This window comes from Pleuronectes platessa, chromosome 12, assembly GCF_947347685.1.
Source record: "Pleuronectes platessa chromosome 12, fPlePla1.1, whole genome shotgun sequence".
Taxonomy (NCBI): domain Eukaryota; kingdom Metazoa; phylum Chordata; class Actinopteri; order Pleuronectiformes; family Pleuronectidae; genus Pleuronectes; species Pleuronectes platessa.
This window is the reverse complement of record NC_070637.1, coordinates 11,449,817-11,473,513: the sequence shown is the minus strand read 5'-3', so window position 1 is coordinate 11,473,513 and position 23,697 is coordinate 11,449,817. Positions and strand designations below refer to the sequence as shown.

The 23,697-nt window shown below is 42.0% G+C and overlaps 1 long non-coding RNA gene across 3 annotated transcripts; it reads left to right on the top strand.

Annotated features, from left to right (window-relative positions):
- Positions 1–154: 154 nt before the first annotated feature.
- LOC128453241 (uncharacterized) lies at positions 155–16,901 on the top strand. Of its 3 annotated transcripts, XR_008341480.1 has the most exons (9): positions 155–260; positions 1,208–1,334; positions 1,513–1,687; positions 1,803–1,868; positions 1,950–2,009; positions 8,302–8,362; positions 10,303–10,407; positions 12,162–12,251; positions 16,746–16,901. It is a non-coding gene; the product is annotated as an uncharacterized LOC128453241 (long non-coding RNA). The 3 variants fall into 3 exon arrangements; XR_008341482.1 differs by lacking the exon at positions 12,162–12,251; XR_008341481.1 differs by lacking the exons at positions 8,302–8,362; positions 12,162–12,251.
- Positions 16,902–23,697: the final 6,796 nt, after the last annotated feature.

The following is a 23,697-nucleotide window of genomic DNA, read 5'->3' as shown; positions in this document are numbered from 1 at the left end:
TTTCGTCCTTAAAAGTCACTTTTTGTGGTGATGCTGCTTCCTCTGTGAAGTTGCCTTCCTCTGAACTAAACAGTGATTGCTGAAAAATGTTTTTTTCCTGTCACGGGCGTGGTTAGATTTGGAGTTGCTGCATGAGACGTTAAGTAATATCAGCAGTGAGAGAGCCGACGCCACATGCGCCACAGGCTGAGCCCGGCTGCAGTAAGGTGCCAACATCAAGGAATCCCTGGTCACCCTGGGGAGCGTCATCACAGCTTTGGGTAAATGGCTGTTTACAGTTACTGACACAACTCACACCATGTCTTAATCTAGTACTGAAATCGGTGAAGCTGCTCTCAGATCTGCACTGAATTCCGAACTGTCTCCTGAAATTACGCAGAGGAGCTGTCAGCTAGAACACAAATGTTCAAGTCAACTGGTCTGAACTTCTTTTTCCTTCCAGCCCCCTAGAACAAACTCCAGAGAATTGCTCAGCAGAATTTACTGTGAGGGGTGTGAAAAAACTGAAACAAAACAAAAACAATACAAATATCTCAGAAAAAAAGAGGTGCCACCATACAAGTAGAGAGCTGTTGGTTATAAGGGCCAATACCAATGTGTTGTAAACAAATGTGATTTCTACAGTGAGATTTATCATCATGTTCTGCCTCCTGCATGCTCTATCCAGATGCCATTCCTCACCTTCTCTAGTGAACACGTTTATTCAAGACTATCTTATGCTGCGTTCTTCACATGTGCAAAGCAAAGTCCAGAGAATGTCCAGACTCTATTGCACGGACATTGTCCAGATCTATATCACGACACAGCTACATAGATTGGAATATGATTGTATTCAATGTGGGTACCATGATGTTTGCTGTGTAGTCACTCCAACTATTTAAAATGTTTCCCTGCACTTTGCTGCACTTGATTTTGCGATAGGTCTCGCAATCAGATATTTGTTTCAAATCCAAATTGGTTTTTCATCATTTGAAGGAAAAAAAAGTCTGATCTGATTGGAAAACACATGACTGTAACGAAACTCTGTATTGAATTTAATTCAGGATCTTAACAAGCTCAAAGTCTTAGTGCAAACCAATAACATATTTTGAGGATGAATATTTCTTGGTGACACTTTTGCTCTAACCGTGGATTTACAGAGCTGGATGTAACATTTATTACAGGGAATATTTCTGAGTCAGTGTTTTCGTTCTGTGTGACTCCCCAGCTGACCTCAGCGTGGGTGGACTGTTGACAAAGAAGAAGAAGAAGCAGACCTTCATTCCGTACAGAGACTCGTTGCTGACACGGCTACTTAAAGAGAGCCTGGGTGGAAACTCTGTGACTACCAAAATGTATGTATGTACTTTATAGATGTGCTGTTCATAATTTTTTTTTACCCTTATCTGTTCTTAGGAAAAAAGTGTATGTGTTTGTTAACCACATAATCCTTTTTTTTTGTTTTCGTAATACGTCCTCCCACCTCTTGTAATCAATATGTGCATATTTCTCCCTGGTGACCTGTAATGGCAGCCATTTCTCCTGCTGATGTGAACCACGATGAAACCCTGAGCACTTTGTGCTATGCCAGTCAAGCTAGAAACATAGTGAACTCTCCCACAGAGAATGAAACAGCAGTGTGAAGGTTATCAGAGAGCTGCAGGCAGAGGTAGCCAGGCTCCAAAGGCTGCTGGAAGACGCCAATCAGGTCCTGCATATGTTCAAGCTCACCTAAAAGGCCAACAAGTACACAAAACTATATATGTTGACGGTCTTTTATTCAAAGGTTATATTGTCTGTTGGACTGTCTTTCACTACTCCAGGTCTCCCGTGGGGAGCTGTCTTCCTCTGTGCTAGTAGAAGAGGAGCTGCATCAGAATGAGGCAAAGGTGACTCATACTCTGTGTGAATGGAGCACAGGGGTGTTTTGGTGTCTTACTCTGTAAATAATGCACCTGTTGCTCCACCAGGTTCTTGTACTGACCAAGGAATGGACCAGCAAGTGGAATGAGACTCAGAGTATCCTGCAGGTACAACAATTATTATTTCATGTATTTAATTAACAGGACAAATGCACAGTGGCTGCACAATCTGTGACATCAGTCATGCTTTCCTTATCCCTAACGGGAATAAGTGAGCACAGCAAGTGCCTGTGGCCTCATCCAGACCAGCAATAGGAGCTGGTTTACCAGTTATTCTGACAAAGGCCACATGAGCTTTTGTGTAAATATTCTGGAGTCAGTTTAAAATGGGTTAGATTGAAGAGGCTGTATCTTTAACATTTTGGACATGATGTAGAATATAAAGAAGCACTGGTTCAATTTTTCAAAACTGCTGCTTGTAGTAAGGACATCCTACCAGATGGTGTCACTGCAGGTCTTGTGAACAGCTGCAGCCACTTCAAGGACTGGAAATGGTAATATGAGTAGAGTCAACCTGGCATTTAATTGAATTTTCCGTCCATTTAGATTTAAAATAGATTCAAAAGCCCTGTTTGCGTAATGATGGGGAAGTTAGTGTTTGACAGTGTTTGGGGAAAGTGACAAGAAAGAAAACAGGGGCGCTTTCCCCTACTACCCAATGGTTTCTCTGAGGCCAGGACAGGATGGCGGCATTCACGCAAGAGCTCCAGCTGCAACCACACAGTTTACACTGAACACTTTTCCTCTGTTGAATTTGTGCCCAACCTCCCAAATAACACCAAATGTCATCTGTTTGGGGCTCATCGTGTTCAGCCAAGTGGCCTGTTGCATTATGCATCGAGCCGTGAAGCGTGCCAGTCATGACGAGCACGGAGTTACTTCTTGTCTCTATCATACGTGCCAGCAGTGCATTCTGTCTCTCCGAGTATTTGCATGGGTTTAAAGTATTGTGTTGATGTGGCCTTTGAGAGATGACGATGAATAGATTTGTGTATTCCTGGCTTGTAGCACTCAGTAGTGATCCTGTAGGTCAGGAGATGAGTAATAGAAGGCAGATTGCTTTTATGAAACCATACGTTTAAGAGGACGACGTGTACGAATTTTAAATGCTCTATACATGAATGTTGGTTATATATGTGCATGGTGGGCAATTAACATTCTACTCTGTATGGTGGTTAGGTGACATTTAGTGGCTCGACAGCCCTTTATTCATTACAGTGTATTGAAACTCATTAGCAGCTGTCACTGCTCCTAATTAAGAGGTCTTGATTATTGACATATGGCACTTTTGTTTCTGACTGTCTGGCATATTAATTAAAGACTCTGTATTGTAAATCTGTTTGCATGGTCAAGCGGCGATGACTTTACGCTCTGAGGCATCGTCCATCTCTGCTGGCAGAGCTGAAAAATAGGCCTTATTTAGATCTGCACCCATCCATAAATGCCCCTGATACGAGGCATGATATGTCGTGACACCCAGGAAAAAAGGTCACTGTACTGGTGACCGGCAGACACACTGATATTTCCAAACCTGAAGTGTTTGATGAATGAATTTATGGATTTGACATTTGTCTTCATGTGCATTTGCATTCTGGCCAGGTGAAAAATGATAAGTGGGATTCCTGCATGGAAATCTGCAGAGACAATAGAGGTCATGTTTTTACCTGGTTCAGTACAGAATTGGCCATTTTTTTAAAAATGGCATTCAATGTTTTTTATCAAAAGGAATGATCCTTACAGTGTTATCCATATTGCATGTTCTCCATCTCCAGCACATGCTTTCTAAATTGAAAGCAGTCTTCTCCAACTCTTCGTATCTCTATATATTTTGTGTTTAATTCATTTGATTCTTTTGCTGAGAGCGAGATGAAATGTTCTGCTTGGGCTGTAAAGAGACAAGTACGAAGACGAGCTGACCAAGAGCGGTGTAAACAGAATTCTGAATTCTGTATTCAAAGCAGATTTAGAATGCAAAGTTATTCATCGTCAGCTTCCCAGATTGGTTACAGGGCATGTGGGGAAGAGAAAGTAATTAATATGAGATGGATTCCAGAGCAGCCTCTTACCAGTCAGAGGCGGAAACAGATTGAGGAAAACAAAATAAGGCAAGAAGAGGGTAAAGTGAAATGTTGTACTGCAGGGTTATTTATATAAATATATATATAAACAGACACAAAGATGTGTGCATTCACGTGTGGAGTTGCTTTCTCCCTCCAACAAACCATGCGGGGAGAAACCTCCATTTCACTAAGATAAAATGAACTACAGTGGTTCTTTGATCCTGGTCGTCTTTGTATTTCCCAAACCCGGTACAAATCGGCACAAAGGCACAACTTAAGTTCTGAATGCTCTGAGGCTTGTTCTGTTTAATGTCAGTGTCAGCAGTTGCATAAATCATAATCAGTGTGTGTACGATGTCAGGACTTCTACATGTTCTTATCTTCAGGTTGCCTTTGATTATTCCCATAACAGGAAATCTTGGCTCCAAAACATATGAACTTGATTTTCTTCATTAAATTCTCGAAAATTAGTGATTGCTCAGCGTTGTTTGAAACACACATGGGGAACACATGTTGAAGATGTCGTGTTAATGCAAGGACTGAAATCGACTTGCTCCAGCCTTAAAATCGAATGGTAGACACAAGTTATAGAAATATTTGGAAGTTCAGGATATATTGTCCGAGCGTGCAAAATGACAACTATCATGGGACGTGTAGCAGATAAGCTCAAGTTGCATTTAAATGCTTATGGCTGAAGCATCAAGCTGATTACACAGCACATTCATATTAGAATACCAGAATACAACAACCTTATCTTGGCTGTTTTCACGTGCAGCATGTGCAAATGACAAAGTTCAGCAAATTAAAGTAATGAATATATAGAATATAACCAATCATTGCAAACAAAAGCCTGAAAACTGGGCATGTAATTCCCTTTCACCTTTTTATGCATTATTCACTCAACCTTCCCCTTTTTCTAAACAGTACCAGTGTGGGATATAAGTGCAGCTCTTTCAAGGATATTAACCTTTAAATTTGGAACAGAGGAATTCACACGCTGAAGTTTTTTATCTTGTTCTAAATTCTACCTGTTCATCTTTCCTGTTGGTAAGTTACTCCACTTGGCAAGGCTGGTGGGCTGTCGAGGAGAGAATCAATGGCTGGCCTTGTATGTCAGTGTTTTGAAATGCATATTAACCAAGTCGGGAACCTGTGCTGTCAAAGTGTGCTGAAAAACCCATTAAAAAATTCTGCCCAACCACAGATGATGGCTTTTAATGGAAGCCCAAATGGTATGAGCTTGGCTGCCGGTCTAGGCCGCAGTTAATTACAGTATGTCCACCAGCTGCCTCAATCTGCACGCAGATTTTTTTTTGTTCTCATCTCACAGACACACACACACACACGCACACACACACACACGCACACACAGACTGAATGACTAACTGTGTGGGTGTGGTGAGGATCAACTTTCTTTGGTATGTGTGTGAGTGAATATGAGGAGAAAATAAGAGGATCCCATCTTTTCCTGGTGTCTGAGGAAAGTGACACAGTGCATTATCTGCCCGGCTGCTCCTCACCTCTAATGAAGTCTGTGAAGAATCCCTTTTAATTAAGTACAGGGGCTGGGGTCGATGCCTCTCCTCCTTTATGAGAAAAAAAAAAAAAAAGAATGTCTCCCATCTCGCAGTGAGCAAGGTGCTGCTGCTGGTGGACACATCTCTCACTCCAGTCCAATATGAAACCGAGCAGGAGGCGGTTGAAATAGTTCATGCAGAGTGTTGGTTGTGAAGCCCCGTACAGTATATGACATTTTCTACTCTGCCTCATGGGGCGGTACTTAAGATAATCCGTGGCAATGTGAAGCATTAGTCCACCAGCTTAGCAGAAGAATACTTCTGATGGGGCCTCTCATACTCGAGGAGACTCTCGGTTATTGAACCTCAGACGGTGCCCGAGGAGGGAAAGGTTACCAGCCTTTACCACTTGCCTCGGGAGTTGGGCTTCTCTTCATGGCGTGTTTCAGTGTGTCTTTTTGAACTTTGCAGGTCATCCCAGGCAAAGTGTTTCATTTGTTGCTGAATAATTTGAGTTTATACTGCAAAAAAAACAAAATCATTTCGTCTGTAGCCTTTCTGGCCTTTTCCTAAGCTTCACTCATATTTCTAGTCTGGAAGGAAATAATACTAAAATGACATTTCACACAAAGTTGAATCAATATCACCTCCAGACGGACACACGACTGGGTGGTGTGACTCATGCTTAATATTTCCTCAGCAACAATTGTTGGAGGCAGTGAAGCATTTTATGGAGCAGATCAGAGGTTTAAGTGGAACTGTCCTGTGCTTTAGAAATGGCTTTCAAAGATTAAATCAATTTCTCCACTTCTTATCGCATTTCTGCGGCGGTGCTGTGAAACCGTTGAATACATATTTAGTAGGGATACCTGGACAAGCGGAATTTAAACATTAATTTCTGACAGACCTTTGAGCTGTGATTCAGCTGTAGTGTTTCTCAAGGTGTTTTCAGACAGTAACTCTGGAGAATGATACTCTGCTCGGACGCGTTCACAGCAACACAAGTCTCCAGAGCGTTTGGGTGAGGGGTGGTGTCGAAGAAGGACATAACATATTAATTTCGCCTCAGAAATAACACATTAGTTTGCGACACATCAACACTGTTGTCGGCTCTCATCACTAAAAGCTCTCTGGACATCTTCGTTTGTGTCACCTACGTGTACGGCACCACTTTTTCATCCTGAGATATTTCTTTTTTCTTTTTCCTCATTTTCTTTTTGCATCTGTCTGCAGATTTTTTACTAGAGGACTAGCCGGAGGGACTTTGGAGAATGTCCGGAGCATCTCCCTTCGAAATTTGCTTTCTCACATACAGCCCCTCCGGATAATGTCAGGAGATTACACGGAGTTCAGTGCATGTCTGAAAGCAACTTTAATGTTACACTTAAGTACAGTATGAATCAATAGCTGAAGTTTTTTTTTTTGTATGTTTGAAACAGACTTATGATGATTCATTTTTCAAGTTATTAACTTTCCTCATCTAATAGCAGCGTTATTTCTGGGGGAAAAGCATCTGTACATCTGTGTTTAAGCTGTGGCATTTCCACATTTAAGGCACCGGATCTCACTTTAGTTTGACCTCATACTCTCTCACACGCAGACACTCAGCCACTCAGTCACATTGTGAATGACATGGAACTCGCTGAAGTTTGTTCATATTCTTTGAAGCTGACACACTTCACAAACTGGGGAGTGTTTTTATTGCAACACACAACGTTGATAGCTATGTATCAATAAAGGCAATGGCGCATGGTTTATAACCCACCTGTGAGTGTGTGTGTGGGTGGTGGCACTGCGTCTGTTTCACTCGCTGAACACAATGTACAGTTTGACTCTCATCACGATGATCTGAATGATTTATGGTGCCTCTCTAGCCGTTAGCCACTCTGCTGCTTCATGGCGACACATGGTTGGAACGCCACTATTCTATGTGGCCTTCAGGGAAGGAAGAGCAGTCATAAAGAATTCAGTTTTCTGCTGGTTGCCATTAAATGTCTGTCAGCATTTTTGTTTTTTATTGTGTGCAATTTCAACTACATTCTTTTTTGTTTTTTTACCCACTAACTGTATATTCTCATGTGTCCTTTAGGCGGAGGCTCTGAGGAAACAGGGGAGTGGAGTGGTCCTGGAAATTTGCACTTAATATAATTCACATATTTACCTCCACCAAGGAGGTTTTGTTTTCATCTGCATTTGTTTGCTAGTAGGATAACGCAGAACCGACTAAGCCAAGATTTTGTGGAGGGGTGATACAAGGAGGAACCGGTTAATATTTGCTGTGACTCTGGATCAAGGGGGGGATCCAGGATAATTTTTTCATTGTCTTTATCATTGCGAGATTCTGCTTTTTAGAATAATGGATCTTTGTAAAATGTTTAGGGGAGTGATATTTATGAGTGTGTGCATTTTGCAAATCCAAATAAAAAATCTGGATCTAGTAATTTTAAATGGCGTTTCATAAGGAGACTGTGGGCGTTTGTGGAGGTATACAGTCTGATTGTTGTTCAAGATATCAATGCTTTTCTCACATAATTTTCAACTTTGTCAACTGGGTTAGGGTTAGGGTTGTGACCTCTGAACCTTCAATGGAGGAAGGGATAAACCCGGTCGGGAGTGACACAGCATCATGCAGTCAGGATATTGATGAGTCAAGGTTACTATGACATATCCCCAGCTGCTGTGTTTTCCACTGGGCTGAAAATAAGCAGCATTTCCTTGTATGCTTTCATATTTAATTGCATTGCAGTGCTTCAAGGGCTTGGGCTCCTCAGTGAACACTGTGTGCTTGATAACTGTGCTGGGTCTGTGACTCTGATCCCTCAGGATGGTACACTGTGTTCAGTCAATGGCTCTGTGGTCACCGGTCCCTGCCAGCTCACTCAGGGTAAGCATTTCTGCAAAGATTATATGCTTTTGATATTCTTATAATGAACGTAGGGGGGAGTCATATCTGCAATAATGAAGATTTCTCTCCCTCTTATTCACAATTATTTCGTCAGTGGGAGGCAATAACACTTCCATCCATTTGGAATGCAGTTATATGAGATCACTGCATCGCATCTGCAAATGAAATCCACTTTATGTCCCTGGCTCCCCCACGGCAGCGCTCTCAGGACATGAGTGGATTGTGAACACAGCCCTCCACAGGGCAGATGCCATTTCTCTTACTAAACATTTTGAAGGGCGAGAGGCCCCAGACAAAGCTCCAGACAAAGCCCCAGGCCCTCCATTTAATTGGCAGATGGAGTTGATAGGGCCGACAGGTTTGAAGTGGGCCAGATCATTAACCTTTCAAAGGACAGAGCCAAGCCGAGCTGAAACTCCTGCACCCCTGAGCCGACCCTGCTTACCGGGGCTGGGAGCTTTTACTTCTTTCTGCTTCCTCATCCACGCTGCTTTGCTTTCCAAAGATAAAAACTGCACTCAGAGCCAGGCAGCGCAGGGCCCGGGCACGCTAGTCTCTTTATAATCATTTCAATTTATCCAATATCCCCTTCAGAAATGGCTGCATCTGAAGCCATTTTCCTGAACAAACGATAGTAATTTTCGGTCCAAAAGCAGCTGGAATCCATCACAGACTGTCTTCTCAGGTGCTTTGTCACTCGTCAGAAGTCATTAGTAGCAGGAAGATTAGTATTTGCTGTGGTGAGAGAGGGGGTGGAGAATGAAGACGAGACCTCGGGAAAATCGGTGGATATGGCGATATGAAAGGGAGTCTGATATATAAAACCTAATATCACTTCAGTTCTATAGCCTTACAAGACTTCTAAAGTTTCCTTGGACCATTTTCTCCGGGTAAATCATCCCTCTGGTCCGGATCCCAAACAATCTCACTGGAGATTGTCTTCCTCACGGTAATTCATTCACTTTATCTCAGCAGTGGAGGATATTGTAGAACTTTAGAGCCATTTCTTAAGTTTTCACAAGTTTGCTGCAATCCCACAATGACGGAGACATTCCTGTGGCCATAGCATTTTGCTCCACACTTCTGTATGCACTATAAACACTGGGCCACGCCGACAATGGTAAACTCTGTCCCTTTACTATCACTTTCATCCATCTAGAAAAATACATTTTACCTTTACCTTTGTTTGCGGGTTATGTTTTTAAACTTTATACAAAACATTGCCAACTTCCACCTCCCCACTCCATATCTCCAGTTCGCTGCCTTCTAAATTATTAAAGGAGAATTGATTGAATCTGTGAAGTAGGCTCACAGCTATATAATTCCAGTGCCGTCTGTTTATCTCATACACAGGCTCAAGTTGTAGCTTTTCTCATAGCACCACTAGCTGCTGTTACCAGAACAAATAATAATATCTTTAAAAGCAAATCCCTTTAACCTACATCATCACAAACCAAGGGCTAATGCAGATCCTTTATTAGGTGACTTTTGCTCCTCTCAAGATTTAAAGGACCATTTTTGTCGAGGACTAGAACGCACTGTGAAACCAGCCCCTTAGATTAAATTTACGCCTCTCATTTACCCTGTTTGAGAGAATGAGAGAATAAACGTGATAATGAAAGCACAGCACAGGGAGGCTGGATGAAAAGAGAGATCATTACACGGAGCGATGCGTCCTGGAATTTAAAAATAATTATAACCACAGTCTGACTTACTGGAACTGAAACCAACACAAAGTAGTCTGTACAGCAAAGGCACAAGTCTGCTCCCCTTAATTGAATAATGGGGATGCAGTTGCTCCACTTGCTTCATTGCTCAGGTGCCTCTACTCGCTGTGTGATGCATAATTCAGTAGTTGTTGCAGTTTTATACTAAATAGAACCTTTTTTTCATGCTTTAGTCTCTTTGGTTTGCTCCAGGTAGCATCATACAACTCAGAACTTGTACCAGGTTTAACTACCTGACCGAAGCTGCCCACCTCCGAGAGAGAGAGACGCCAGGTACAGACAGAACTTCACACTGAGGTAATGTCTTTCAGCCACTGCCGCATTGTCTGATTTTAATTTTGCACAAGCAAGTCAGCATCACACACTTTGTTTCCATAACTACCGACTGTACTACCAGCCTCCTTTGGCAAACACTGCTCGGGTTGAGCTCTGGTTCACACTCCACAAAACACAACCAGGGCAGATTTATCATCATGAAAATAAGTCTCATCGTCGCTCTCTGCTGCTATGGCTTGTTTTTGCCTGTTGAGCATGAAACTCTGATTAACTGGCTCACGAAAAAGCATCAGACCAGCACATCATGAATGGTGTCTACACATCGTTGTACAGTGTTCGACCTCAGAGAGAAGGCCAGGTGCAGCGGCTTTCAAAACCAGAAGCTTTTCATCCATCTTGCAGCAGCTCCCTACTGGCCCTCATTCACTTTTATGTGTTTTTAAAGATCCATTGTGTGAATGCACACTTGCTCCTGAAGATATCACAAATGTTTCTCTCCAATAGGTCGTCTGGAAATTTGTGCTGCCAAGCCTGAGTGGATCTGAGAAAAATGTTTTTCTGCTGGCAAAAATGAATTAAATCATTTAAAATTGGCAATTAATGCTTAAAATGTCCATCCCTGGAAAACATGGTAACTTGAAAATGACAAGTTTAGTGCAGTTTTACATACAATTCCTTTTCCTGTCTTGTCATACAGCGATATGGAGAAATTAATTTAAAATGCATCTCAATAATGAAAGTCTAGAGTGCCTATAAAAAGTATAAACTTATTTTATACCATCAAATCACAGATGTAATTAGGATTGTTTTGACATGGATCAACAGAAAAATTCCAACTTTTACAATAGAAGCTGAAGGTTAACATTTTGGATAACTTTATCAAAAGTTGATGTTTTAAAACCTCTGTTGATGAGGTGACTATGATATGCTGATATACATGACTTCAACTACCATACTACTCTTTGTATTTTCAAATGAAGTTCTGGTCTCATACATTTTCAGTGAGCTAAATATAAATAATTTCAGCATGTGAAAGAAAAGGACTTGGTTAGAGAATAGACAAACTATAGAATGGACATTTCTTCCTGTGCTTCATAAGATTTTATGCTGTAAAATGGATTCACACACCATTGTATAGTTCATAGCTCTACTTCTGCAGCTTCCTGCTCTCCATTATTAAAAATGGCTGTTACAGCGGAGTGAAGTACATATGGCCCTGCTATGTCTGAGGAGAGTCTCTGCTGTTAATTTTTAACATCTATTACAAATGAGACACTTCCACATTGGCTCAGTTTGAATATGTGCTAGCACACCCAGACTAGAGTGATGTCTGAAAAGTGGCTATTAAAAGTCAATTTCAGTAGTATCCAATTCTATGACATTCCCCTCTTGTATTGTAGAGATACTATTTTACAAAGACTTTAAAAACTCCGCCAGAATGGACCAGACTGTGTTACTGCTGCTCTCCTGCCAGCCAGCATGAATGACCCTTTCATTTTAGGGACATATAATAGTTTCATGCTGCTGATCCTCATTTTCTGAAAAGGCTTTGACCGTTCCAGATATGAGATTTTGATAATTCTCCAAATGTGGTTTAAGTCCTTCAGTGTCCCCTTTTATGGTCTGCGAAAAACTGTCATGAATGCTGATGACATACAGACTATACTATAATTAAACCATTGTAATTGCAAATCTACCATAGGCAGCTGTCACTCATTACTGTAACATCCATCAGACTTTCATTTCACAGTGCTGTCTCATTCTGTCGTCTGCAGAGTGGGCCGCTGTGTGTCTTGAGCCTGCCCCTGACTGACATGTCCAAGTCCACAGAGAATCTGTCTAAACTCGATGCTGCAGAAGCCAGGGTGAGACTTACACAGACATGTGTGTCCGTCCACCCCCATCTCCATAATACGCCTGCTTGTTGAGCATCGTTTATCGGCTGCGTGGACCAAATCAAAGCCATAAATCACGGCAGCATTTCTGTGTGGAGAGGTGCGAACATGCAAAAAGCCATTCTGAACTGTTTAATGCTGAGCCAGTGGAAATCACAGCAGGCATTTCTCCTTTAATGTCCCCAAATGGCCTCTAGTTGAGTAGGTAGTAAACTGCCCAATGTCCCATCTCCAAAATCACTGCAGTGCACCTGAAGTTCAGCTTCATGGAAAATTTCCAGCATTCTTTAAAAAAAATAAGCACTGATTGGAAGAGAGGGAATTTATTGTGTGATGTTAAATTTCACATCATGAGGTTTACAACTGTGCCTGTTGATCACAAGTCATAACATGGTTGAAAGCTCTGGAAAAAATCGAGTTATATGAATTTTGAGTTGAGTTTATTGGTCACCCAACAGCAGTTATCCACAAATATGGAGACATGTAGCCTACTGTGTACGTAGAAAGGCCTTTCACAACCGGCAGACATTGCGTCTCCAGATAAAATTAGAAAGGAGTGGAGAATGCATACCTCTGACCAGTCCGATCTGAAAAGTGTTTACTCCAAAATGAACTGGACCAGTTACTCCTCCAGGGGTCATTCCCCACCCTGACACAAAAAATTATTGAAATCAGCCCAATAAGTTTTGTGTAATCCTGCTAAAAGACAATGAAAGCAATTATTTGGATAAATGATGTTGTTTAGATCAGTTGTACAATACTGGTAATGAATGGACTGATAGAGAAAAACAGACCTCACCAGTTTGCACCTGGTTTGTCTGGTTCCTCTCTAAAAATGTACCAGCAGGATAAATTAAAAGACACTGTGCACTATGGCCAAACTGTGGGAGCCATATGCTAATGTGACATCTTTATTCTCTGCCACTGCCTTGGAACTGTGTGACAGGTCATTGATTTGTTAGTGTCCCAGTCTTCATTGAATCAGTGCCCAAATTCCAATTGACTCCCTGGTGATTCACTATCCACTGAAGAAGTGGTGAGCAATTTGAGACACGCCTAATATCTCTAATGAAAGGAAACGCCTGATGTTTTACGTCATGTGGAGCTGTCTGACCTGTAATTTCCCCTCACAGTACTGTATCCCTCAGAAAAGCAGTGCTTCCAGTCAGGTAGTTCACACTGCTTCCCTAACATTGTTTTAAAGATTAAACTGTGAATCGAGGTGTGTGTACAGGATTAATACAAGACTGTTATAAGAAGCTCTACGTGGAATGGGTGAAAGATGGAGAAGGGATGTCCGAGAGAGTCAGTGTCGGAGAAAGAGTTTGACTCGAGCCTATAGACATTAATGGCAGATCAGTAGCAGCACTGTCAGTCTACAAAAAGTACATTGAAATATACAGAGGTGAATATGCACAGCACACTGCTAAATTAGCTCTATTGCATTTTTTCCTGAAAAATGTTAAATGAAACTCTAGTAGCAGTCAGGTGAGTGCATACTCCTGCTAAGGCCCCATAATCCCCTTAAATTCAATCGATCTGCACCAATTTTGACACATTCATCAGTTCCATTAATGTTTCAGATTTATTACATTTTTCATCCAGATCTATGAATGATTCCCTGGGAAGTCAGTCAATATATCACAATGTTAAAAATTCCTGGATCCACCCCCTGATCCAGGTCTGTACCAAAAGCAGGTTTTCATAGACCACACCCTTCCAACAATCTTGCGGTAATCCATCCATTAGTTTTAGCATCATCATATTCAAAAACAAACAAACAGAGAACATAACCTTCTTGGCCGAGGTCATTTATTGTGCCATTCAACTGATATGTACAGTTTTTTTAGCCTCCAACTTTGCACCATCATCTCTTCAGTAACTCGTGTTAGACACGGGGGGTAGATATGTATTTTACCAGTGTTCTTCATGTCCCTTGCTGCATAATTGATTTTATGGTTTGCCTATCATCTTGGAAATAGCGCTCAGTAGTAAACAGGAGCAAATTGAATTAAAACGGAAGCTGTGAATATCCGTTCAGCTGTGGGAGTGACACAATATCAGGGACCTGACCTCCAGCAAATTGAGGGGCTGCTCCATAGCAACAGAAGGAACCTACCCATTATCGGCTACATCAGCTAGACCACAACGTTTATGACTAGAGAGTTTTGACAGAGAGAGACTAACTGCATTGACTAAAAGTCTGACCTGAACTTAGGGCATGAGACATCTTGAATGCAGAATATTCACCTGGCCTTGCAACAAGTCCCCATTCTGTTGCAATAGTTCAAATTCCAAGTACATTCACATTGTTAAATGGAGGATTTTGCTCCTCGGTTAAGATGTGTTTAATCTAGAAATACAAACTTGAGTGGTTGCGTGTTAGAGAAAGGTAATATAGCTTGGTCACTGAGTGTGGCATTTATAAATATGCTGGTTTGCAGATAATGTCAATGGACAATTCCCCTTTGACTTTATAGAATGGTTTAAGGTGAAAACCATTTTGGGGAAACATTAAATTATTCTCATATTCTGAGCTTTTAGTTTGGCAACTTTTATGCTGAAAACTCCCGGCAGGGGCAAGAATTGACCTTTTGTCTATAATGGCAGGGTCCTCTGCTCGTGTATTGTGTATTCATGACTGTCTATAAGACCCGCTGGACCCAAGGCAAGTCGGGACACTAAGAGCTTCCAGAGCTAGAGTGGACCAGCTGGTATTTGTTCCATGCTGCTTTTAATGGTCTCCTTGGCTCCGAGAGCCCCTAATCTGAAATCCCTCACAGTATCTTCCATCTCTGGCCAGAAAGCCAGTGAAAACTCCACAATTTGCCTTCTCTGACCGCCAACAGGCTGCTGTTTGGTACTTACATCTCTTAAAACTGCTTTTTTTTTAACACTGCTTAACGTTCATCACTCGAGGAACTCATGCGACAGCTGCCACCTCCTGCCACAAGTCATAGTGCAGTCAGACAGCTTAAAGTGACAAAGAAAAAAAAATCGAACATACTTCAGAGTTCGATATCTTTGTAAGTTATATATGTCTCTTTTTCTCAGTCGTCATTCTCTCAAACATTTTAGCTAGACTTTCGGAAATGTTGGAAAGTATAGTACTCATGTGTTATAACAGGTATGAAACACTGTATGACTTCTTTGTGTGTACATGGTACGATGACTCGGGCGAAGATGGAAGAGGAGCTCAGCCAACAGGAGGTAGCGCAGCAGCAGGTCCAAGAAAGTCTAAACAGACGTAACCAGGACATGAAAAGACTTCCAGAGGAAAGCAGTAGGGTTCCACATCAACAGAGAGCAGAAAAGAGGAAAAAAGGAGCAAGGATGGAAGAATCTGGTAATGGGTAGATTGAGGGAGACAAACTGTGCTCCCTGTGGTGACGTTAATGAACATCAGTTATTCCACAACAAGAACACTGTAAACCTCTATGTGATTGATGTATGCAACGGAAAAACGGTATAAAGAAAATCTGGTCAGCATCTTACAGTAGGAATACTTGCTGTTAACTTAATGCACAAGATGGCTGCTTTGCATATATCCTTTGTCTGTTTGGTGTGTGGGTTGTGCACGTCCTCAGAAATTACCCTGACACGTACACAAGATTCCACATAAAGGTTGGGGCAGTAGCGAGTCCTTGACAGGGTCAGTGTGCACGTCATCAGGGACATGTCATCATTGACAATAATGACGGAGAGTTTTGATTGTTACTTGTTAATCTCCTCGAGTGTCACCAATCCTGAAGTGCCAGGAAGATCGTTTTGATTCAAAGATTATAGAGCAGAGGGTTTATAAACTACAGTCTAAGTTCTGTGGCGTGACGTCTACTGGAATCCTCCAGTAATATGCATAGTAAGCAAGTATGAGAACAATACATTTCACGATGCAGGCGGTTGCCTATGGATACGTGTGGTTATCATCGGCCTTTTGCTGACAAGTGTAGGAAATCCTTTCAATTGATCCTCAGGATCTGCAAAAATCCCTTAAAGCATCACTAGGACCTGAACTGTGTCCCTCTTGTAGTTGTCAGTTTACTGTCAGAAATGATTTTGAAGAGTATATTTGATTTTTGCTCCCCTTCCAGAGTGCAGCGTGTTGTATGTAAATCCCCCAATCAACATGCACAGATTATATTTAATTTCACAGCTAGTAGAGTGGCTCTGATCCCAAGCAGCCAGTTGGACTGTTTGCTTTTCAAATCTAATGGATGGCTTCTGTGAAGGAGGGGGTTGGGGGCTGTTGCAGTCTAGTATTTTGCTGGCAAACTGTTTGAAGTCTCCAGTGTCACTTCACAGTAAATAATTAAATCTGCTTCTGAAAACAAAGAGTCTGGCAGCATGTGCAGGCAAATAACCACGACTGTATTGTGCACATGCCTCCTCTTATTAAGATGCAGTTTTTATTTCCTGAATATGAAATGTATTATTTCCTTCTTGTCTCTTCACTGTGTGTTTCAGTCTGATGGATAAGCTGGATGCAGGCACGGCAGAGCCCAAAGTGCCAAGAACCTTTCTTACATCCACCTCAACAGAGAATCTCCCAACTACAGTATGATTTCACATTTTTTGTAGCATTAATAATAGCCCTTTAATAAACTCCTACAATAAAATATAGCTTTTGATGTGTTTCTAGAAATAAAGGATGTTGCAACACAGTTTGCATATAGTGACACTTTATTCTACAGTTTTTCTTCAAGACCCTATATAAGTTGTGGTGTTAAAAAACAGAATAATTGTCAATACCTAGAACAGCCCCCCCCCCCCCCCCCGCCCCTCCAGCCAGGCTCAATACACGTTTTTATGAGGCATGAAATACTTTTTTCCCTTTGATTGTTTGTTTTGTTTATTATGCACACATTTAAACCTATTATACTTTCCTGTAGGGGTTTCGAAGAAATGACACTTATTTTTTGAAAGCATATTACAATGAGAGCACTTTTGAAATGCCTCTGTTTTCACATGTACCTTTTTGTTCCTCTCTACATTTCATGCATGCACGTGAAAATAACAAATTAATACATAAACAAACTCGTGTTTTTAAAGGGAGCTGGTTGAAGAAGTTATTTTAGCGACTTGGCAGTGACCTAAATTAGTATATAGTATACTTCCATTCCAACAGGATTTTTAAATTATGCTTTCTACTCATTGTGTCTCCTTTGCTCATCCTACTACACAATGTAAACTAGGCCATACCTGGATAATATCCTGTCCATCACACTTGTTTTGAGTTGGATGGAGACACACTTCAGAGTGGGGTAAGCACCAGGGATGGCCATGACCAGGAGAGGGAGGTTTGTCATAAATCAAGGCCAGAGCTGATGTCTGAGAGGCCGTGGAGAGAAGCTCAGACTGGGGCTGGAGCTTCAACTTGTAAGGGAGAGGAGTTTTGGCCAGGGGATGCCAGCCTCCAGCAGACAAGTGTCCTGGGCCCGGGTGATGGATGTGCCACGAAGCCAGAGGGGAATGCTAATGAGATCCAAGGTGTTGTGGCTGACTGCTACAAGGGGAGACCCGGTTCTAGTGGGAGCTCATTAGGCAGCACGTCCCACCTGCAGAGCAGCACAGGAAGCAGCTCCATGTCTGTCCTACCCCAGACCAGCACTCAATCTCCAATCGACAAAAAGCCTCTTAGCAGTCAGGCGCCCTGCCATCCACCCGAGCAAACAGTCTTCGAGGGCCAGTTTCGCTGTGGAGAGATGGATGAATCTGGACATTGGGCGGGGATCTCGGGAGTGTGTGCAACTGAGACTGCAGCAGCCATAGCACTAAGCTCAGGACTGGGCTTCGTGGATGGTCCAAGATGCAGGGCGGCTCCTTTGGAGCTCTCATGCAGTATTGCAGCAGGTCAGGGAAGAGGGCCTTGCGCACTTCAGCCTGCCATGTTGTCTCTCTGGCCAGGGACAGTAATGTTGTGTCTGTGGTGAAGGACAGCCAGGTCTTTTCAATGGTGAAAGGGAGCTTTGTCTTCTCTTTGTTCAAGCATAGTCTCATTCCTTCCACAGTTGGATGGCTACCACGTATACCACACATTCAGATGGAGATAACACAACAATTTGAGACTGATGAGGCAGCTGAGATTATTAACCCTGACACCACACACAACTACCAGTCCTGACACCAGCACAAACCATTAGCAAAACAGAAGAATTTCCAGATGATGCATCGCTAATCCTAGACGATATCCGGACAAAGAATGAGAGCATTGGGAATCTGCCTAAAGATATGGCTGATACAAACCTTGGAGATAAACGGAACACAGAGCTGCTGCGAGTGAAACATATCAGTCAGCTTGAGGTTACCTCTGCATCTGAATACGAAGAGAACTTCAGGTCTGTGCCGAACAAAACGGATTTCCAAATTTTCAGTCAAAGGTTGACTGAATTTCGTGATACCCTTTCGAATCTGCGAACCCTTCCTCTGCTAGAAATGATGCATGTTTTACATTCTTTAATTTCCACACCAGTGATCACCTGCCAGAAGATTGTAGCACTCTCTTGACTCAGTGTGGCTAAACGAGCCAACCTGAGCCCTGTCCTGATCCTGGCAGAAACTGGCCTCTACACACTGACTATAGATTCTGGGCCCCTGGTTTTGTTCCATCACTTCCCCTTAAGATTAAGATTAAGATGCATTTATTTGTCCCAAACACATGCACAGGCACACTCATGCAGGTAGGGAAATTTAACCTCTGCTTTTGACCCATCTGGTGCAGGTGACACAGAGCAGTGAGCGACCATGTACGGCGCCCGGGGAGCATATGTTGTGGGAGTAAGTTGCTTTGCTCAGGGGCACTAGACAGGGTAAGGAGAATCCTCTTGGATTTTTGGATAGATCAATCCAGGTTCGTCTTTTTGTTGTTTCTCCGTGGAGTCGAACCAGAGACGAACCAGAGACCTTTTCTGCCCATAGTCCAAGTTTCTGCCACTAGTCCACCGCCTCTGTTTCAGCTGAAGCAGGTACACATAGGTTTAGCAGGCCAGAGTCTGCGTTTAATGGGCTCTACAGAAGAGAGCATCTTGGGGGTCTAAACTCGCAGCCAGAAGCTGACCAGGGACCTATGCTGGGCCACACTTTGTGCCATCTGCCCTGTTGGGACAGCAGGGTCTCTCAGCACTTCTCCACAGAGACTTGATGAGGATGTATCTGGAATGGCAGTCTTATGTACCTGACCTGCGGATGGAGGCTCGAGTTTGCTGCTCTTGTTTACCTTCTTCATTTCAACATGGGTCAAGATATGGTCCCTCTAGGAGAAATACAGTGTACGGGTGTGCATTCGCCCCAGTCCCTGCACTGAGCCCCTTGCCCAGCTTTTACTGACTGATACCCACCTTGGTCTGGTACAAGAAGATGCTGTCTTTCACCCGACTCCAAGCTCTGTCACCGTGCAGCCCTGCCGTCCCCTATTCCACCACCTAACTCTTCGTCAGCGCTCTGATGTGCGCTGCGTGCTGGTGCATGATGAAGACAAGCGTGGAGCTGTCTGGCTGGATGTAATCCTAGCAAATGTGAGGGGCAAGGGTCACCCTGAAAGCGTGACTGAGGCAAAACCCCGCCTGCACAAGCTTCAAATTCATCTCTGCATGCAGAAGTGTGGAAATTAACTTTCAGTTGCTCCACTGAGGCTGCCTGCCTGATTAATCACTTGTCAAATGTCTGATCAAGGACTGAACAGCCTGTAATGAACAGCCCAGCTTGAAAACTCACTCAGAGGGAGCAATGGCAAAAGTACATCCCTACAGACAGTTGAAAGAACAACTTCACTGTTAGAAAAAAAGTGGAAACTATGACCCACTTTGAAGTTTCTGCATGATTTGTTTCTCTATAAGTTTTGGTAATTTTAACATCAGCATACATGGCTTAAGTACTTAAATATATTGTCTTTTAAACACTTGAATTTATTTGTTCGTGCATGGGGTTTGTTCTTCACTCACTCCCTCCCCATTACTTTGTCAAAGAGGTTCAATATCTAATATTTTAAATAACAGGGGCTGAATACTTTTAAAGGATTTTAGACCAAACAATCTCACTGTCATTATTACGTTAAAGGTATGTCAAGTTGTTGCACATTTTAAATATTTTATACCAAGAACTTGAAATGGATATGTTTAAATGTGTTAAATAAATAAAAGGAAGGTAAATCCACTGCGGCTCTGGAGTTTTGTTTACCACTGAGGATGAAGATAAGCTCTGATAGGTGAGCTTTTAACTTGGGAAAACAAAGGATTCAGAGTCTGATGCATTTCACTGCTTTCTCTAATGTCTAATATTTTGTTTTCCTATCATCTCTGTCAGGCTTTCTCTATCTCCCCCCTCCTCTCTGATGTTAGCTTTGAATAGACTCCTTTTTCCTCTCAGCCTCTTCCTCACTGTCTAGGATGCTACGTTGAATGTATACATATTGTACTCATTATTACTGAGCTGCCTAAAGATGTATTATTGTCTGAGGTTAAGCTAAACCTCCACTACACAGTTACTGTCTGTGTAATGGCTTAATAGATTTACTCCTGCCAGTCAGCATTGTCCTCTCTAACAGGAGCGGCTCTAAATTGTGGAGAGGTTCATCTGAGCTGCATCTGAGAACGAACCTGAGGTTGATTCACAACTCGAGAGTTGAAGCTAAAGAGTGTTTGCTCCGTGTCTTGACTGAGTGACCCCATCCAGCATGGCAAATTACAGGGGCAATGTAATGCAATCAGACCTCTTGTCTGCTCCAGCATGAAGGATGGAGATTTGGCCTTGAATGGAGAGACACATCACACTTTGGAGCTGTGAGGTTTGAGACGGGGGTGAAAGCTCAGGGATGTGAAAGAGTTGTTTTTCTCCCTTTCTGCTTTAGACAGTTAATTACCATTCAAGCCTTCCACTGTGTATCATGCCTTCCTGTGGATAAAACACAAAAGGCAGACAAGCCGCAGCCCGATACTGTATATTAAAAGGAAGATGGCAGTCTGGTGTGCAGGAAAAAAGATTAGAGCTGTGCATTTAAAATTCCATGAGTTGATTTACACAGTTTCTAGATTACATCAATGCCAATGGATCACAAATTTATTAGAGGTTATAAAGGATGAAATGTTAACGACAAAATGAGAGCCTGCAAGTGTCCTGCAGATAAGTCCATACATTTTGTCAGCATTTGGAAACAGTTAGTGTGGTTTCATCCGCTTATCCTTGGAGGGTAAGCAAGAGGGACATACCACAGGACCAACATATAGAGACCATTCAAAACTCACCCCTACAGGCAATGTAGAGTCTACAAATGACCTTAGGTACCTGTCTTTGGACTTTGGCTGGAGAAGCCGGAGTACCCAGAGAAAAGACACGAGAAGAATGTAAACTCCACGCAGAAATACTGGACAAGGATTTGAACCTTTTTGCTCGGATGTGACAGTGCTACCCACTGCACCACCGTGCTGCTCCAGTTTGGTTGCAGTTAGCTTTTAACTATCCTTTCAGAAAGTCTGTGGCAACTGTCAGACTAATACAACCCCAGAAAAGATGTTACAATTAAAGACAGACACTACTAACACTGCTCAAGGATTATGAACAAGTGCCACTGACACACGCCTCATATATGATTTTCTGGTCTAAAACATCTCTGAGGAGTGGAGGTCCACCTCCGTCTGTGCCTTACACTTTCCCCACCATTCACGACTCGAAGCACTGTCATCAGAATCAGAAGCAGGATGTATTTATTGCCAAGTACGTTAACACCTACATGGAATTTGCTCTGGTTGTTGGTACAACCAATGAACATAAAAACATAAAAACACAATAAAAACTACACACTTAAGAAAAAAAACTATTTAAAATAAAAATATATAAAAAATGAAAGATATAAAAAGTAAAGTAAAAAGTAGAGCAATGGCAATTTGCAATATACAATGTAACGTGATGTAATATAATATTTGTAAATGTAAAACTTCCTTAAGGATCCTTTATTGTGTTGTTCACCCACAATCTTGCTAGACAGAGTAACTATCATACTAAGTTTGTACTTATTCACTGCACAAAGTGAAAGAGTCTGTCCACTCCAACTATTGAAGCGTACACAAGAAAAATATAACCCTTTCCTGTAAATGACTTGGTTTGAGTCCCATTTATCCTATTCCTATATATTGATATTCCTTTATACCTTCAGTACAATCACAGTAGCTATCAAAGCTACTTGTTGGTGTGTTGTCCGGCTTGCTCTCAATAACTGACAGTGATCATTTCTAGCTATACGAGCCCATGACTTATTGTTGACTAACATCTAAATAATATTATTCTTATTATAAATCCCTTCACTTTGTTGTTTTTCTATCAGGTCATCTATTGGCAATGCAAATTATGGGGTAGTAAGAAATCGTTGACACCAGTGATTACATCTCAACCAATGAAAAAGTTAATTTATGGAAGTAAATCTGACTTATTGCAACTTGTGTTTCTGTTGAAAAACTGCTGATTCTCATATTGAGTGCACTGACACAAGCTCCTGTCGGACACAGCCTGGTAAAAGGGAAGAGCTTACTCTCAGAGTGCAGATATAAATGCCCCCTGGCAGGCTCTGAATCTATAATCATTATTCTGTGTGATTTCCCACTGGGTTCTTCAGGCCTTATACGCAAAGACATTGACAGGATATAACAGGATAATTTGTTTACCATCTCCTTTGGAAGCATGTGAACGTGGCCTGGCCATGTCTCTAAATGCTTAGCTGCTTTTTTTCCTTTTGTATGTCAATCTTTATCATTCTGGTAGCCCACAGTGTCACAAAGATTCTCTGATTCACTTGTGTTTTCTTTTCAAGGCAAATCCACAATGCAATGCATAAGATCGAATCCGTCCTGATTATGTTTATTTAATGTTTCGTAAACTCATATTACAAGGTCTTTGGAAAAGAGGGCAGAAGATCAGCACATGATTTATTTATCGTCATAAAATGATAAAATCTACATCTTTCTGTAAATACATGCTTCATAATCCATAATTATCATGCATCACCATGCTTTAAGACATTTTAGCAAATAAATTGAGACCATTGTACAATTAAAATTATTTTTCAAGGGAAAATACCCAATATCTTCTCGTTAATTAATCAGGTATGATTATTGAGCCTCCTGGGGAAGCATCTGCATCTGTTTGTTAAAGTAATTTATTCAAACTTTTCCGTCTCTGTCACCTTTCTGGGTGTAGTCAAAATTTGTCCTCATTGTTATGTTAGTCCACTGTATTCTCATGACATGTGCGAGCTATCCGTCATGCACACACACTACATCTTGGTTTGGTGTATTCCTGTGCTTCAGTTCTCTGCACAGCCTGCAAATAATATTCAAACCTCCTGTTAGAATGAGCAGGTTTCAACAGCAGTCTTGTTGGACAGCTGTGTAGAGGAGGTTTGTTTGTTACCCGCACTGCAGCTGCTCCAGAT